This window comes from Callospermophilus lateralis, unplaced genomic scaffold, assembly GCF_048772815.1.
Source record: "Callospermophilus lateralis isolate mCalLat2 unplaced genomic scaffold, mCalLat2.hap1 Scaffold_962, whole genome shotgun sequence".
NCBI lineage: Eukaryota > Metazoa > Chordata > Mammalia > Rodentia > Sciuridae > Callospermophilus > Callospermophilus lateralis.
The window spans coordinates 223920-235557 of NW_027517798.1; the positions used below are offsets into that span (position 1 = coordinate 223920).

The 11638-nt window shown below is 34.9% G+C and overlaps 1 pseudogene; it reads right to left on the minus strand.

Moving 5' to 3' along the window:
* Positions 1 to 10705: 10705 nt before the first annotated feature.
* On the minus strand, positions 10706 to 11170 carry LOC143382972 (biogenesis of lysosome-related organelles complex 1 subunit 5-like; annotated as a pseudogene).
* Positions 11171 to 11638: the final 468 nt, after the last annotated feature.

The window sequence follows — 11638 nt, forward strand, 5'->3', positions numbered from 1 at the left end:
TTTTGAACATTGAGAAAATCCAGCCCCAAATACATGGAACAGCAGAGGCTGGGGCTGCTACTTTTTAAAGTGCAGTTTTTGTTTTGTGATGGTTTTTGCTAGCAAATAGCTCATTTTATTGAAAATACAAAGATGATGGGGAGAGAATTTTTTAGCAAGGAGTAAAGAGAGTTGGCTCTCCTTACTCACAAGTTATGATTAAGGACCAGGGGAAATTACTCAGTGATTGGGTAGGGAAAACATAAGATTTGCCTGACTCCCAAAGTTCATTTCTCTTACCCCCAGACAGCCAGGACCTTATTTCATTACATGTTTCACACTGCTGCTTCTCTCTTTTTGAGGCATTATTAATTAAGGGATATGAGATGGAAGGGAAACAAGTCAAAACCAGTGATGCTCCAGTATTTCCACACTATTATGATAAAGTTCAGACAGCTTGAATTCTAAATTCCCAGCTACATCAGTTGGGATAATTGAGGTGCAAAGGATATTGGCAGAAATATAGGTGTTTGATGTCAGCATAGCACAATTAAAAAAGAGAAATAATGCTCAAATTTTAATCTGTACAGCAAGCTTCTCAAAATTTGGCAACATCTGGATGATTTGCTGAATTTCCCCAACTTTATATAAACATTCAGTGCTTTGTAGACACAGCCATTATCTTTTATTTTTCTCAATTTAAACTGGCTTTTGAGAAAGAATAGAAGGTGCTAGTCACTCCCAAGACCATTTGTCAAGTGGATTGCATTTGTGCCCTCTCTTAAAAAAGATGCCTTCCAGTGTATGAGAGCAGTTTTTGTAAATTAATATCATCATTAAAAATAAGCTGGCCTCCTTGTACACCTCCTTTAACTTGTTATTTGAGGCTGCTGTGCCCGGCTGCAGACAGCAAGCAGTTTTGGCATGGCCCTGGGGCCCAGGGGAATATTAACTTACAAGCCTTTCCCTATTTTGCTTTTACATGTCTGAAACTATTTCAAAACTTGGTGGCTGAAATATAAGTTACTAAGTACACTTGATGAGAATGTAAGAAATGCTTTTGTCCCCTTCTTTCCTCTTTGGAGAAAAGATGGTTGGGAAAAGAATTACTGTACTTAAAAGACTTATGTCCTGGCTACTTCTGAGTATTTACATCAACACATATCTCAAGATTTTAAAAGGATGGTAAAACTAAGAGTCAAGTTGAGTCCATCTAGGTTTATATCATATATGCAATTTAAAAGTCACCCTAGGATTTTTTAAAATCAGTTTGCTTTGGAGATATAGTGGAATAAAATTGACCAAATTATACTGTTATATTGTGTGCATGTATGAATACATAACAACGAATCTCACTGATGTAATTATAATGCATCAGTAAAAAACCATTTTTTAATTAAATTTCAAGAGTTCTAGAAAAGTAAACTATTGGGTGTGAGGTGGGAAAGAAGTATTCTTTGGTTTTAGTTGTTAGAGCCTTTAGCTCTAACATTGCAAAGGTATTTATTGGCTATGTTCCTGTCTCACTGCTGGGGTTTGTCCTCAGGAATCAGGTACTAGACTGAAGCGGGTGGGAGGGCTGATGACTTGCAGTCTTCTGGGAGTCCTGAAATTTTCTCCTCTCCATGCCTGCCTAAATGTAGCTAAAGGCAGACCAGTGTTTTCCTCTCTCTGTGTGTTCCAGGAACACAGGGGCAGACACTGCCTAGGTACAGTCACAGGAGGCTGGGAAGTGTTTGTGGGTCTCTAGCTGCTGGAAAGGGTTTGGGCCCCTTCGGCAGATGTTTGCTGTTCCAGCCACTTCATTAATGTTGGAAACAAAACCCTGGGCTATTCTGACCACAGTTCTACTTTGTGATTGACAGCTGGGGTGTGTTTCCTCCCACAGAAGTGCTTTGCAGTCTGAGAGTGCAGAGAGGGAGGGAAAAGAGGGAAATGGGAGCAAAAAGGGAATTGGGCTAGATGCCATTGCTAAAAACCCAAAATTATAAAGGAGTATTATAAAGGAAAGAGAAGGAGACACTCATTTAAAGAGAAGGACAAATTTAGTACAACTAATTAAGATTTGATGTCCCTTCAAACACATTATATAATTTAGTTTTCCCAGTTGTCACGCATTCATTTATTCATGACACATTTACTGAGAACCCACCATGTGCCAAGTGCTAGGTGGGTATATTGGTGATACAAGAGGAATAGTGCTGCATGGGGCTGTTGCCCCACCAGGAGTTCATTATCCAGTGGGTGAAATAACCATGCAAAAGACAATACAGCTTTGGGGTGTAGGGGAAATCTTTACCATGATGGTAACACTTGAGATGAATCTCCAACTAGTTTGGGGGCAGAAGAGGCAGAATATGGGATGCAAAGGACATTCTAATGAAAGGAAACAATTTTTTATAAAGGCCAACCTGTGTAATATTATGATTATCATTTTAAAATTGAAAAAACAAACAAACAAAAAACAAAACCATCCTGAGTTTCAGCTTACATTATGAACTAGGGAGAGCTGGAAGTTCCAGACTCCAAAAACTGGAATCTCTTCTCTCCTGACTCAAGGGAACTTTTGCCCACTGACCCCCTCTGAAATTTCTTGCCTCTATTGTGGAAAATAGAAAAGATGGAAAATCCAAGGAGCTGGTTGAAATGTTTTACTTCTTTAGTGCCTGTGGCTGAGTGACAAAGCTAAGGGATGCGGAAAGCTGAGGGGAGGTCGGTCTGAGAGTGGAGCCTGGACCGAAGGCGATTTCCACCTTGCAGGACCGGTGGTCTCGGGCGCTGACCCCTGCTCTAGAGCTGCTAAAGCCTTCCGCATGGCAGCGCCACCATCAGGGGCACCCGCGGCAACTCCAGACCCGGTTTGGAGCGAGGGGAGGAGGAGAGGCAGAAGAGAAGGGAAGAAAGCAAGATAGAAAATGAAACAAGAGTGGGCTATAGAAGGAGGAAGAGAAAGTTAAAAAGAGAAGCGAGAAATTGGACAGAGAGAAGGCCAAAAGTGCAGGAAATAACTGGGGAACGGAGAACTGGGAGCGGGAAAAGGAAGAGAGCTAGTGGCAGTGCAAGAAATGGGAAGAGCAGGAGAGAAGAAGTTGAGGGAAAAGATGATAGAGCAAACACAGGGCGCGGAAGACTGATCCACAGCGCTCCCTTCCGTGAGCACACTCAGGGGCCTTCAAAGCCTAAATGCATAAAGCTCAGCCCTTCGCCAAGCATCAAGTCGCGGTGCTTTTGCCCTGAGAGCTCCCAGCGCGGCTCGCGGTCGCGTCTGTGGGTAGGGTCGCTCCGACACCATGCGCTCTCAGCCCCTTCCAAACATTGTTTATTCGCAGTTGCCTACAGCTGTACCCTTTTCTAAAGGCAAATCAAACCCACCATCCAGGAATTCCCTCCGAGAGAGCGCTGCGCCCTTAGGATCCGGCCCCGCTCACTGCACAAGGGGTTCCAGCTCCACCTGCCACCAGGACAACACTTTGGCAGTGTTGCGGGACTGCTTTCCTCTTTCCACCAGAGCTAAGACCAGTAAGAAAGAGAAAAAGAACTTCATAAATATATTGAAAAAAAGTTACAGGTTTGTATAGAGAATAAATACAAAATTATTTTAAAATCTTTGAGTGCTTTATGAGAAGTTCCAAATTTTAAAGTGCTTTGACATTATTAGGATTTAGGCTATGGAAACATGAGTGTAGGAAAAAAGTTGAAGCAATTTATATCAAAGAAGTTATTGACTCTGCTTTCCATTAAAGGCAAACATTTAGTACTTTCAAATCAAAACAGCTTTTGAAGCTTGTTTGTTGTATGGTTGACTTGAAATAAATTAAATTGTGCTTGCATTTAAAAAGTGAAGTGACAAGTCAACAGCAGTTTTGAGAGAATATTTTGGAATATTCAGACTGAAATCTGTTAGCACATAATGCTTGGAATCCCATATTTTCTCTTAAGTCTACAGATAGTCTCTATAAGACAATCAGTAAATCTATAATAAATATATATAAGTAAAGCTTTTTAAAATCAAGTTGTTCCTACATGCATTTAGTTATAAAATGAATATTATATTCAGTTACACTGAAAGTACAATTTGTCTGCAAGGTAGGATGGGCCTGATATTCCACAATAAACCTTATAATACCAAATTTTACAAACTAACAAATATTTGAAATAAGATAAAAATAAGGAATTTTAGTAATAAGATAGATATTCTTGATGCTATTTTTACATTTGTGGGTCTGCTATGTGTTGAGCCTTTAATGAATAGTTTGCACATATATTGATTTAAGAAATAGGCTAAATTTTGTTTTCAGAACAACCATTTGCTACAATAGCTCAAATCCTTTGAAGAAAAAGAGAGGTTTCATTTCAATCCCAAGTCTCGGTGCAGCCAATGCAATCATTGTATATTAGAGATGTTTCTAGGGCAAAATATAACTTCTCCAAAGCACCTAGTCATGGCTTAGTACCAGCATAATTTTTAATGACTTTGCATTAATTTGAAGGCTTTTCCTGGAGTATAGGAGTCAAAGATTTGGATCATAGAAGAAAATATGCCAGTAAAAGAACAATAAATAGGCTCAGAAAATAGTCATCCAGCCCGTGAAAACTGAGTAAGTTTTATGATTTATTGAGCCTTGTGTGGGAAATAAAACAGGAAAATATAATGATTCATATGCAGTTCTGTGAGTCTTAAAAGTGAATTGACATATATCTCAAGCTAAATTTTTGCTCAGTTTTGTGCTTCTAGAAGTTCATTCATGGTTTGTGGCAGAAGGTGGATGTTGGCAATGATTTTCTTGCCCTGTTTTTCCAGTGCTTCCTTTCTTTAGATTGATTCTTTCAAAACGTTTCTTGATTTTGTTCTAGTTGAGACTTAAAATATAGAAACTAGGATTTGCGGGTGGAATTATTAGAGATTGCTAGGTTAAACCCTAATTAGAAAAAAATGCTTTAGGTGAAAGATAATTGTTCATGATCTGACTCTTCTCCTATAAAATTGTGCTAGAAAATCCCTAGGCAAACTTTCATAATGTATCAATTTAATAATAAAATTTCCAATAATCAACTTTATTTGTTCATTAATCATTACATTCCTTCATTTATATGTGGAATAATGGATTAAAATTTTACTTTTGCTACTGATATTTTGATGTATACAATGTAAACTCCCCTCAATATCATAAAGTCTATATATGACAAACCAAATCTATCATCATAGTGAGTGGAGAAAAACGTAAAACATTTTCTCTAAAATCAAGAACAAGACAAGTATGTCCACTCTCACCTTTCTTATTCAATATTGTTCTTGAAACTCTAGCAGAGCAATCGGGCAAGAGAAGGAAATTAAAGGAACTCCAATAGGAAAAGCAGTAGTCAAGTTATTTCTGTTTGTTTATTACATAATACTATATTTCAAAGACTCAACAAACACCACCAGAATACTATATCTAGGTGGATTTATCTGTCATCTTATAAATAAACTCAGAAAAGTTTCAGTATACAAGATTAACATAGAAAAATCAATAGCTTTTCTATACTCCAATAATGATTCTGCTGAAAAAGAAGTCAGGGAAACAATTCCATTCACAATAGACTCAAAAAACTAAAATCCTTGGAATAAATCTAACAAAGAAGGTGAAAGAACTGTGCAGTGAATATTATCACTGAAGAAAACAAATTGAAAGAGACCTTAGAATATGGCAATACTTCCCATGTTCCTGGATTGGCAGAATTAATATTGTCAAAATGGCATGTTCCCAAAAGCTACATATAGATTTATCATAATCCCCATCAAAATTCCACAGCTATTCTTCACAGAAGTATAAAAACCAATCTTAAATTTCATATGGCAAAATAAAAGAACTAGAATAGCCAAAGCAATTCTAAGCAGTAAGAGTAATGCTCAGGACGTCACAATAACTGATCTGAAATTATACTTTATTATGCTATATTATACTATACAAAGACAACATGGTATTGGCATGAAAACAGTCATGAAATGGAATAGAAAACAGAGAGATAAATCCACCTAGATACAGTCATCTGATCCTTGACAAAGATGCCAAAAATATTAAGTGGGTGAAAAGAGAGCCTTTTTAACAAATTGTGCTGGGAAAACCCATAGGAGAAGTAAACTAGATCCTAATCTTTCGCCTTACACAAAAGTCAATTCAAAGTGAATCAAAGATCTAGGAGTTAACACTCTAATTGCTAGGAACAAAAAACAAAACAAAAAAAAAACAACCAAAAATCTCACACCTTAAGAGTCAATTCTCCAATATATTAGTGCATGCAAGTATTGAATTCCTTAACAAGACTTCTAAAGTTCAAGAAATAAAACCAAGAATCAATAAGTGGGATGGCATCTAAAAATCTACTTCACAGCAAAAGAAACAAGAATGTTTAGAGAATATACAAAATGGGAGAAAATCTTTGGCAACTCCTCCTCTGATGGAATATTTATATGAAGAATATATAAAGGACTCAAAACCTTAACACCAGAAAAACAAATAACCTAATAAATAAACATCCAAATTAATTATATGGATATTTATCAAGAAAGAAAGAAAAAAGAAAAGAGAGAAAGAAATACAAGTGGCTAGAAAATGTATGAAAACATGTTCAACATTCCTAGCAAACTGGGAAATGCAAATCAAAATTATACTGAGAGTTTACCTCACTCCAATTAGAATGTCAATCCAGAATAGATATAATAATAAATGCTGTCTAGGATATGTAGGAAAAGGTACATTCTTGGTAGACTGTAAATTAGTAGGACTAATTTGGAAAGCAGGATCAAGATTCCTCAAAAGACCACATATGATACAAACATAAAACCAAGCTATCCCACTTCTTATGTATTTATACAAAAGAACTAAAAGCAACATACTACAGTGATACATACATACCAATGTTTATAGCAAGACAATTCACAATAGTTGAGCTATGAAAGCAGTTCAGGTGCCCATCAATAGACATGAATAAATAAAATGTGGTGTCTATTCATAAAGCAGTTTTAATCAGCCAGAAAGAAGAATGAAATTATGTCATTTTCTGGTAATTGGATGAAACTGAAGAACATTATACTAAGGGACTCAGGAAATCAAATATCAAATGTTTTCTCTCTCATATGGAAGCTAAAAAGAGAGGATAAAAAGGGGATCTCATAAAAGCAGTAAGGAGATCAACAGAATAAAACAGAGTATAAAAAGTTCTTGAGAATATAATTGTGCAAAACACCAAAACAGGAATAAAAATGATTATTTATAAGTTTATTATTATTATTTATAAATTTATTTGTAAATGATTATTTATAAATCATTTATAAATTTATTGATGGATCATCAGAAATAAATTTTCTAAAATGGGAATTAAATAAATTTAAATTAATTAACACATCTCAATGTCTGAAAGTCAAATCTTTGTTCTGCATAGAGTATATTAAAGAAGAAAAATTATTGAAAATTACTGTAATTAGCCAACTGTGATTCATAGTGTTTCTACAATTTTTGAAGTCATCCCTCTAGTTACTTGAGGTTAATTAAATTGCAAGAAATTTTCTATTAAAGATAGAATGAAATAGACTTTTTAAAAGAAGGGTCACCATTGTATTTTGTCAAAACTGAAGTTTTCCAACTAACACAGAAAAGAAAATATTTTTTTTAAAAATGAAAGCATTTTAAATATTAAAACACCTCTATCACTGAAAGGAAAATAATAGTTGTCCCTCTACATGTTTCAATTTTTGTGCATGATGCATTTTATAAAATATTTTTTTACTTTTTCTGCTAATAATTGATACTCACAGGCTACACTGATAATCTGTCCACTACTAAATATTGTACTCATTGTATTAAGCAAATATTGAGAATGTTGTTAAATTTTTTGTAGTGTCTGCACAGGAATCCCACTGGTAACTTTTCTTATTAAAACACTTTCATCTTTTACTTGCATACCCAGACATCCCTCTACAAAATGTGCTAAAAATATTCCAATAATCTTTGCAAAAATATTCTTTGATCATGGTTATCTTTACTTACCTACATTATTAATTATTACAATATAATTAATCAAAACCATTTATACTTTCAATTTCAAATTGTATTACTTCATAATTAACCCATATGGAGGATAAGGTAATTAATTTTTCAGGAAACAATTTCAGTGCATAAAGTTAAGTATCAATTAATATGCATATTAAATTGCCAGTAGATTTTTTAAAAATTAATTTGTTCTCAATCTTTCAGAGCAGTAGAAATTTCATCAGTGTTGTCTCAATGTCAAGTAATTCACAAGTAAAACACAGAGTGAATTTAATTACAATAATCACTAAGAGTATAATTATGATTCTATTTAACATTTCTTATTTGAGTCTTCCATCTTAATTTTTAAGCTATAATCACAAACATCCTTAAATATACTGATTTTTCTAAATATAAAATAGTGCTTTAAAATCTATTATATAGGGGGATATGTAGGATGTACATCTCGTTCTTCAGAAAAAATACAGTCTGTGGTGTCTGAATAGTATAGCCAATTTATAGTATAGCCAGTGATATTAATAAAAACACAGAATAGTCTGACTCCTAAAGGACAGACTGCTAACAAATTTACCCCCAAATTCCCCCTAAATGTAATATAATATAAAATATGCTTTCTAATGTCAATAGCAATGTAGACAAAACTAACAACTGCAATATCTCCCCTCTTTATAGTTCCTATGAAAACTTACATTAGCATTAGCTATCTTGATAAACATGTTTTCCATATATTGTAAAGTCCATTATTTACTTAAATATGGATTAAGAGTAGTGTTTTCTTTCCTTTTAGTCTAAGGTAAAATTGATTGCATTTCAAACCATCTTTAGTTTCTATGTAGCTGATAAAGTTATTTTTATATGCTTTAATGTAGCATGACAAATGCAAAACAAAAAAGTGGTTATTCTAATAGTCATTAGAATTGTTGAGAAATATTTATTATGATTTTTAATATCTTTTAATAGAAATCATTCACTGTGAAAATAACATTTTCTAGATTGGGGAATAGAAATATAACTTTCATTTTTTAAAGATATATAGAGGATAAAAATCATTGTTTGAATAGTAACAGAGAAAAATTCAATCCACATTTATTGCTGGATATTTGAAGTTTCCATGTGGTCTATACTAAAAGAATTAATCAAATTTTGATGTACAGTGGTTTATAACACCTAGAAAAATCTAGTTTTTTCAATTTTCAAAAAATTGCTCAATATAGAGTTTCCAAAACAATTTTTCTATTTCAGATTCTTTTCTTTTTCATCTCCTCTATTAACTTTAATCACATTTTCAACATGCAGCCAAGAATGAAGCTTTGACAGTAAGCCATAAGTTTACACAGTCAAGCATTGTCAGTTTTCTGCAGTCACAACACTGAGATAAGATGAGAGAGTTAGATATTTTCTTTCTTGTACCCTTCTTGACTTAAAAGTAATGAAAACTATTACAAAGATTTGTCCATACCTCAAATTAATTTTCCATAAATTTCTTGAAATTATTGCATTTACTTTTGCTTGGTGTATGGCAAACAAAATCAACTTAGTTCTTCAATTCAATTTCTAAATGCAGAATTTTAAGAATCACAGTGATGACAAAATTGGTACATTTCATCATAATACACCTGCTTATGAGAACAGACGTGAACATTAAAAAGAATTCACATTTAACATGGATCATTTGCCACATGGACAAACACTTCTGGTTCATTCAGAGCCAGAATGCTTATATGGTTCCAGAGGAACTCCTTGGCAGAAGTTGCTGATTACTCATTAAACAATTGAACATGTATAGACATTATTTATCTTATAAAGCTTATCCACAGAAAAACAGACACAAAAATGAGGTAAATACTATGAGCAAGATTGTGGTTCTTGGAAAAAGGCTAAAAGCCAAAATATATGTTTGGTAAGCTTTTCCTCCTAAGCATGTTTCAAAAGATGAAAATACTAAGAGCTGTAAGGCCACAAAGCTTAACACACATGCATCTTGTCCTCCAGGGAAATGCAGGGCACTCTGCTGCACTGCAAAATCTGATCTTTCCCAACAGGCAGTGCCAGCAACACTGCAGCTATCTTTGTCATAGTGGAGACAATGCTTTGATCATTCCGTCTTTTAAATGTGATCTTTGTTCCAAGGCCAGCTGTTTGTTTACATTACTCATGGAATTACACTTCATGCATCCCTATGTCTCTCACTACCTGCCTTTAAGCTACAGTAATTAACATCAACCCTCTATGAGAATGAGTTGAATTATCTAAGAAGTCTGTAGTTATAGTTCTCTCAGCTAATCAGAATTTGATCAGAAAACAAATCAAATTCTGACAAAGGGTAAATTCATCCCATTTTCCCCCTCTCCTTCCCCATTCAAATGATCATATTTAGGCACTTAAAACAGGAATGGTAGAGCACTCTTCTATTGGCCATTCAGTCAGGCTCCAGCTGCAGTTTCTCTGTGTGCCTCTGTAAAGTGCCACTGAAGGTATTCTAAGCTTGAAGCAGAGGCTAAATTTTGGTGGAAGTATTTTGTGGAGGAGTCAATATCTTCTCCTTCATTTGTCAATGTTGTGGTTCAAGTTCTTAAAAAATTGAGAATTTTGCTAGTCCCTTCTCCATCTCAGCATATTGCTCTTTAAGCCTCTCCATGGTTCTTCTGTGTTTTTCATACACCTCAGCATGACAGTGGGGTTGTTCTTTCATGAAATCCTCCCACTGGAGTTGATGCTGTTTCTCAGTAGCTATTAAGTGGTCATGATACATCTTTCTTCATTCCTGTTCCCTCTGCTAGAGTCTACAGACGGAGTCATTAGATGCTTGCAATCTCTGGAGAACTTCTTTCAAGTTGTCCTGCATCATTTGTCTGCATTTGGGAAGAGTACGTTCATTTGTTTCTTGGATCATAGTCTTCCAATTTTCAAGAACACACATTCTTCAGCAAAGACCACGTCTTTGCTAAGACCACATTTTTCTTCAAATTATTATACAAAATAATAACGAGTTTCACCTTGAATAACTGGTCTGTGATCCAAAAGCCTTGAATGAATTTCTCCAAGATCCTTGATAATGATAGTGCTGAGCCCGCAGTCCCCAGCGAGTCCCTTTTCTTGTCGCTGCCGCCACCAGGGGCAACCTCACAACCCACAGGGGTTTCTGTTTCTCCTCCACTCATCCCGACTGGCCACTATTTCAGATTCTTAAGAACAAAATGCTTTTTCATGGTCAGACTGTGGAGTGACATCAATTACTTGGAGCACAGAATTTGTTTTCTGAATATTAGGAGACCAAAACTTTCCAGAGCAAAGAATATCAGAAAAGTTTAGGGGATTCACAGAGAAAAAGGGTTTGTGGCCTGGTCAAGAATTCTAAGGAAACCTCAAATTGACTAAGAAAAAACCCCAAATAATTATGTATCAATCCCCAAATGATTAAATTATATATTGACTATCAAGGCAAGATTTTTTGGTTAAGAGTAGCAATGGGTATTCCTTAGCAGAAACAAACAAAGAGAATAAAAGAAATAATTTCATTTTTTCCTAATCTGCTTTTCATTAGCCAAACATCAGGCCCATTGCAAAATTAATCAGTAATGTGGGATTCTAGATAGATGATTACACAGAAGAGGTGAGGAGGCTGAGTA